Source organism: Peromyscus californicus, unplaced genomic scaffold (genome assembly GCF_007827085.1).
Source record: "Peromyscus californicus insignis strain IS unplaced genomic scaffold, ASM782708v3 Scaffold_16__1_contigs__length_79575227, whole genome shotgun sequence".
In the NCBI taxonomy this organism is placed as follows: Eukaryota; Metazoa; Chordata; class Mammalia; order Rodentia; family Cricetidae; genus Peromyscus; species Peromyscus californicus.
In genome coordinates this window covers 76,212,115-76,218,114 of record NW_026294458.1, presented here as the reverse complement: position 1 = coordinate 76,218,114, position 6,000 = coordinate 76,212,115, and the positions used below count along the sequence as shown (strand labels likewise).

At 48.1% G+C, this 6,000-nt stretch overlaps 1 protein-coding gene across 5 annotated transcripts in view; it reads left to right on the top strand.

Annotated features, from left to right (window-relative positions):
• Positions 1 to 1,043: 1,043 nt before the first annotated feature.
• Kcnj6 (potassium inwardly rectifying channel subfamily J member 6) overlaps positions 1,044 to 6,000 on the top strand; it is a 254,856-nt gene continuing 249,899 nt past the window's right edge. The window contains exon 1 of one of the 5 annotated variants that reach the window (XM_052741282.1): positions 1,044 to 1,773. The gene's annotated coding sequence lies outside the window, so the exon portion shown is untranslated. Of the gene's footprint in view, positions 1,774 to 3,903; positions 4,023 to 6,000 lie in introns of those variants that run through there. The other 4 variants (XM_052741280.1, XM_052741278.1, XM_052741283.1 and 1 more) reach the window with 4 other exon arrangements.

Genomic DNA, 6,000 nt, shown 5'->3' with positions numbered 1-6,000 from the left:
TTCTATTCCCAGCACCCACACTAGGCTGCTCACAACTCCCTGTAACTCAAGCTCCAGGTGATCTGGTGCTTCTTCTACCCTCTTGGGCAAATACACACACACACACACACACACACACACCTTTTAAATCTTTTTTTAAAAGTATGAACTGAGAGTAAAGCATCTTTCATTGCTAAGAGCAGGTCTTGATGAGTCCCTTCATTAAAAAAGGTCACCTTCTTGACTTGTGTATTTTATGGGAGAGAAGTCTCTTTACTTAGCCGCACAGAATAGCCTGTTACTTATTAAATGGACCATTATAGAATTACCAGTCAGTGGTGTCGATTACTTTTAGTCTCCTGTGAAACTATTTTCCTAAGTTAAAGATGCATAAACAGAGGTCTGCTTGGGTGGAAGCTAGATGTGAGAAGGCTTTGGAAATGCACTACTGCTTGCAAGAACCCTAAGAGAAAGACAGGTTGTAATGGGGATTACTGTGGGATGTGCTCTGGAATAGCCATACAAAGCAGGTTAAATCCAAAGTAGGTAGTTGTCCAAACAGTATGTGTTTGCAGGCAATTGGGATATACTCAGAAAGTGCACATCCTTTATCTCAGGTGCAAAAAAAGGAGGGGCAGTTTGAGCAGGGATGGGGGCCAGCAGCTAGCACTAGGTCCCAGGAGCAATGGGTAGGATAGACTGAATAGGGCACCAGGCATGGTTTTGGATCTAGATCAGTGTGAGCAAAACTCTAGGTTCAGGCCCTCCCCTCAGACTAATCTTACTGGCTGCACCCCCTCCACACTCACATATGCGTTCCAGAGGGATTTCAGCCTAGTGGGAGGCAGTGAAGGGACCCCACTCTTCACATCTCACCAAAGCCCACAGAGAAGCTCCTACAACAAGCCCGACATCACTGATGCTGGAGTTTAGGACTTATTAGTGACATGAGGGGACAGGTGCCCCTGGGGATCTAAATCCCAAAGGCTCCCCCAGCACTGGGAACCCACATTTTCAGGTTCACTTTGGAGAGGAACGGCGCCCGCCCGTTTTCGCGCCTTCCCGAGTCCATCGTGGCTTAAAAAAGGCTGGGCGAAGGGTGGGCGCCTGGGGTAGGCTCCATCTCTGGGCCCCCACCGCCGCCGCTGCCTCTCCTGCGATGCTGATGCCTGCCTGCCGCTGTGTCGCCTTGGTTCTCCAGCGTGCGGCGCTGTGCCCGCTTTTATCCCGAGAGGAGAAGCGTCGCTTAGTGCGCTGACAGCGCGCTTCAGTCTGTGGGGCTGAAGCCCAGTAGCATTCATTCAGTCTGCGGCTTTCATGAAGTCTCCCTGCGAGGTCCTTCACTTTGCTCCTAAACGTGGATTTTTTTCCCCCTACCATTCTCGGCTCGCTCCCCCTCCTTGCCGCCGGACTCCCTCCTCCGTCCCTGCCCACACGCACACTCCTCTGCCCCGCGGTGGCCCCAGCGCCCAGCCCTCCAGCCAGAGGGAGCCAGTCACCAGACGGCAGCACCTGGCTGGAGAGGTTGGGCGGGCCGAGGGTGGGGATCCGCGGGAACCGGCGAGCCTGGAGCTGGAGCAGAAGCTGGACCGACCGCGATCAGAAGAATGGAGTCTCCCGACAGCCTGCCGAGGCTGATGTGAAATAGGACCATCTGCTTCCAGTTGGTCTGTTTCCTCTTCTTTTTGTATTTTCTTCCCTCGCCATTCTCAGTGGAGTGAATTATTAAATCTTGCTCCGTTCCAAGAGAGGCAGGCGATCACGATGGAGTGAACCCACCCAGTCCGCCACAAGGTAAGCAGTGAGCTAAGTTGCTGGAAGGCTAGGAGCTGGCATGGATCCCATCCAGATGTTCTGCGTCCTAGGATCCCCGAGCCTTTGGGTCCTGGCTCCCAGGTCCCCAGCCCCACTGTGGCTGCGTGCATTCCCCACTCTGAGGAGACATGATGCTGAAGTCCACCAGAGGCAGGAAAAGCTAGTTACATAACCTAAAGGAAATGTGTCTCATGGGTTTTCATTAGCAGCTTAAAAACTCGCCTGGGGGGCGGCAGGAGGAGGGGTCTGCCTGCCCTGGGCGCGAGAGAATGGGTCAGTTACTATGGACCTCATTTCAGCACCTCTGGTGAAGACCAAACACACTGATGATCGGCAGGCAGGCGCGGCTGGCGGGTGTAGGCAGGGAGAGTTAGGAAAAGCCCATTGTCTTGGTTGAAGGCTGTAGCCTTGCTCTGTTTTGGCATAAAGAGGAGAGGATGCGAAGGAGGAAAAGTGAGGAGAGGGAGGAATAAGCCATGAGACAGGGGAGGACTCCACATGGTCTCCATCAATAAACCTGAGATGTAGCATACTGATTGAAGACACCAACTAAGAAGATGTCTCCACAAGTAAACTAACTGAAAGGAGGGAGCACCTCGGATCAAACGAGGTGTTTACAGCATTTAGGGGGCTGGGTGAATCTTACTGACTTAGCTGGGTATGTATTCATTTGCATCAAGACGTTAAGCTTGCGTTAGTTTTTTAACTGAAATGGCATTCGTATTCCCCAAGCCTAATGAAGCCCTGGGTGGATCCACAGGTATATACAGGGCTCAATATGGAAAGACTCTTAAGGGGAAAACAGATCTTCATAGAAACAATCACAGAAGCCAGGTGAGCTTAGTGGGAAAGGGAATAACACAATTTTCCAAAGAATCCCTTCTCCACCTCTACTCCTCTCCAAACACACAGACACAAAAAGAGGGGAACCCCTCCAGTGTCTGGGAGTTGGCAATCCATTGCATCTTTAAGGCGTCCCCGACTGCTTTATCCAAAGTCTCGGGGTCCTGGGGAGCACACAGGTACCTAGCACTGGGCCACTTTTCTGCAAGCACTGTGCCCCTGGCTAAAAAAACAGAGAAAGGGAATATCGAAGAAAGTGGGCTTCCTCCCGTCAGGGCTGAGCTAACTAAGCTTCGCCCATTTTGCCTGGAGAAGGAAGGAGCTGAGTCTCCATGACGACCCGGATGGGAGGGGACAGAGCAGCTCCAGTGACAGGAAAACCGTTGGACAAAACTTTCTTGGCTCCAGGCAAAGAAATGCCCGCCGTGTGCCCTATGGGGAAGGGTTCTAGGGCATCACCTGGGCCCAGCTCCCTAGGGGTGACCCGTGAGAGGGTACTAAGACCAGGTTCTCCTCCCACACAGCAGAAGTTTCCCATGTCCGCGAATGCAGTTCTGAGCAAGCTCCCGGTTCAGCACCAAGGCCAGAGCAAGGTGCAGGCGGGTTCATCTCCCTAGTAGGATGGCTGGCAATCCAGCTAGCAAGCTCTAGAGATTTTTGGTTATAGGAAGGCAATCGTGTCCTAAAAAATTACCTGCTTGTGCTGAAAACGGGTGTCAGATTACCCATGGAATTACGTGGCACACAGGAGACAGCAAATCAACCGTTCCATGCATGATGGTGCACCAAAGTAACCGTTCAAAATAAAAAACACTGGAACTACAGAAGACTAAAGCTGACCTAAGAATGGAGAAAAGATCCCTCCTCAGGGAAGGGAAACACTACACACACACACACACACACACACACACACAGAGAGAGAGAGAGAGAGAGAGAGAGAGAGAGAGAGAGAGAGAGACCCTGAAGAAACAGTTGAACCAAGTGTCTCAGGCTCACAGAAAGCATCCATTGGCCCCTGCTCCTCTCATGCTCTTCTGTAACTTTGTGTTAGACACAGTGTCAGGAAGGTGGTGTGATGGCATCCTGATCAGTTTGGGACCAGCCAACCAACTCCTGCCTGGGGTCCTTAGATCCAAGAGAGTGGAGAAGAAGCAGTTTGCTCTTCATTCGGACTTGGCTGGATCCTCAGCAAAGTGGGGAGCTCTTGGGCTAGGGAGGTAGAAGCCTGTAGTGAGCTCTTCAAGCCAGCGTGGGAGCGAAGCAGCTGGTTTTCCAGGATTACAGACACAGCAACGTGGACAGAATCATTCCTATCAATATAGACAAGGGAGAACCCGTGCAGGGGAAGAGGTTTATTATTCAAGCTCATTTGGACATTGATCCAGGTGAGTACAAGGATCCACTCAGTCTTACCTTACTGGAAGCTGGCCACTGCTTTGCTTTTTCCATCAGTGGTCCTAGGTCCCCACTGATCATGGATGATGAAGAAAATAGTGCAGGTAGTCATATGTCAAGTGAAAAAAAAAAAAGCCTTGAACAGTGGCATCTGAGTGCAGTGGGTACAGTTTAAACTGTGGAACTTCACCAAGGTTTAAGGAGTAAAAGAAATGCCAGGAGCACTTCTAGGGTACCCCCTGCTGCTTTCCTCTCAAGGACTCCTTTGTGTGTGAGATCATGAGCTGGCCCTGACTTGTTATTCATAAAGGTAAACACAGTGAACTTGGGTATACAGCTGGTCTTTCCAACACCACGGATGTGTTGTTGTTCCTAAAGATAATGCGTGCGGAGTACTTGGATGTGGCTAGAGCAATGTGTTGACGGCTGTTAGACTTTCGCACTCATCTCTAGCTAGCAAAGGTAGAGCTGTGCATTCTGAACATGGACAGAGGGTTGAGAGATTATAACATTGCTTGAATTTCAGATCCTGATGGATGTTGACAAGTTTAGCCATGTTTTAATTTATACGGCTTGTTATCTGAAATAGAAGTGATGTGTAGAGTATTTTGGGACTTAAACAAGCTGTACTCTGGCTTTGATCCATCTGCTATTACCAACAGAAGGGAAGTGAAGATCAGAAGCATGCGATAATGGAGACTGTTAGATAAAGAAAGTGGCCTGTCTGTGAGTTTTAAAGTTCAGATCCTCTCACAAACTTTAGAAGAGATGGCTGTGTATAAACCAAGCACAGGAAACTTCTCCATCTTTAGTTCCAGTGAATTCTGTTATAATCAACCGATTTCTTGACCAGTAGCCTTTAGTCATGGTGGAGTCTAAGCTCATAGACTCAGTACTAATTTTCCAAACTATGACTTGCTTACTTCCTGGGTGGCTAATTACTTGACAAAGTGCCATTATATCCTTATGTAGCCAACAGCGCACTCCAGATTAATTGGTTTACCCATTGCAAGTAAAATTAGTTAAGGAGAAAAACTTCATAAAATCCATCCCTGTATGCAAATCTGTTTTGAATTCTTCAAAAATTATACCGATGCCTCACTTTCACATTTCTGTAACATCAGCGAGCAGTGCGCTCATGTCTGTGGCCCAGGCCTTTACTGCGTCTGTAGCACTTCCGGCGATGGTTTCCTCTGAGCTGTGCAAGTGGTTTTGTTCTCTCCCGTGTTCCTCCCCCTCCTCTTGCAAACCACCTCTCCTTTACAGACTTTTTTAAAATAGAAAAATAGCTTTAGAGTGAACAGCAGGGAGGCTCATTGACAATTACAATGGGTGAATCAACCTGTATGGAACCTTAGCACCAACACTTGATGTTCACAAGCAGACAACGAGTCTGCCTTCCAGGGTTCAGTACTGATGGGAATCTGTGTGAAGAGAAGCTCTGCCTAAAACATGACAAAACAAAAAAGCTCATCCTTGACCAAACAGAATAAAAGTAACATGTAAGTTCCAAAGGAAAGCCAGTCAGAGAAAAACCAAGTAAGAGGGAGGAGAGGAACACAGAGAAAGGCAGCTATTGGTTTTTCTCTAAAGTGATCATTCTTTCCAAATCACATTTTCAATGGCTTGTATCGGAACTTTGAGCTTGATGAAGTTAGATGTTTAAATGTAATTAATTTAGATTTAGAACTTAATGAGATGGTACGTACCTATTATTTCCTTAATTTGTAATAATTTTCACATAAGTGCCAAAAGAGAATTAATTCATCCTAGAGTTTTACGAAACTATGGAATTTGCTCATATCAGGAAAGTGGAATTGCTTGCGAAGATGAAAGAGTATTTCGGTGCTCCCGATCCATTAAAAGCTTCGTTTCAGTTGTAGTTTCCATTCGCTGTCGTTGAAGTATTTGGGAATCCGGCAAAGTAGCATGCAGCCATTTGGGATAAAAAGTGTATCTTGAATAATG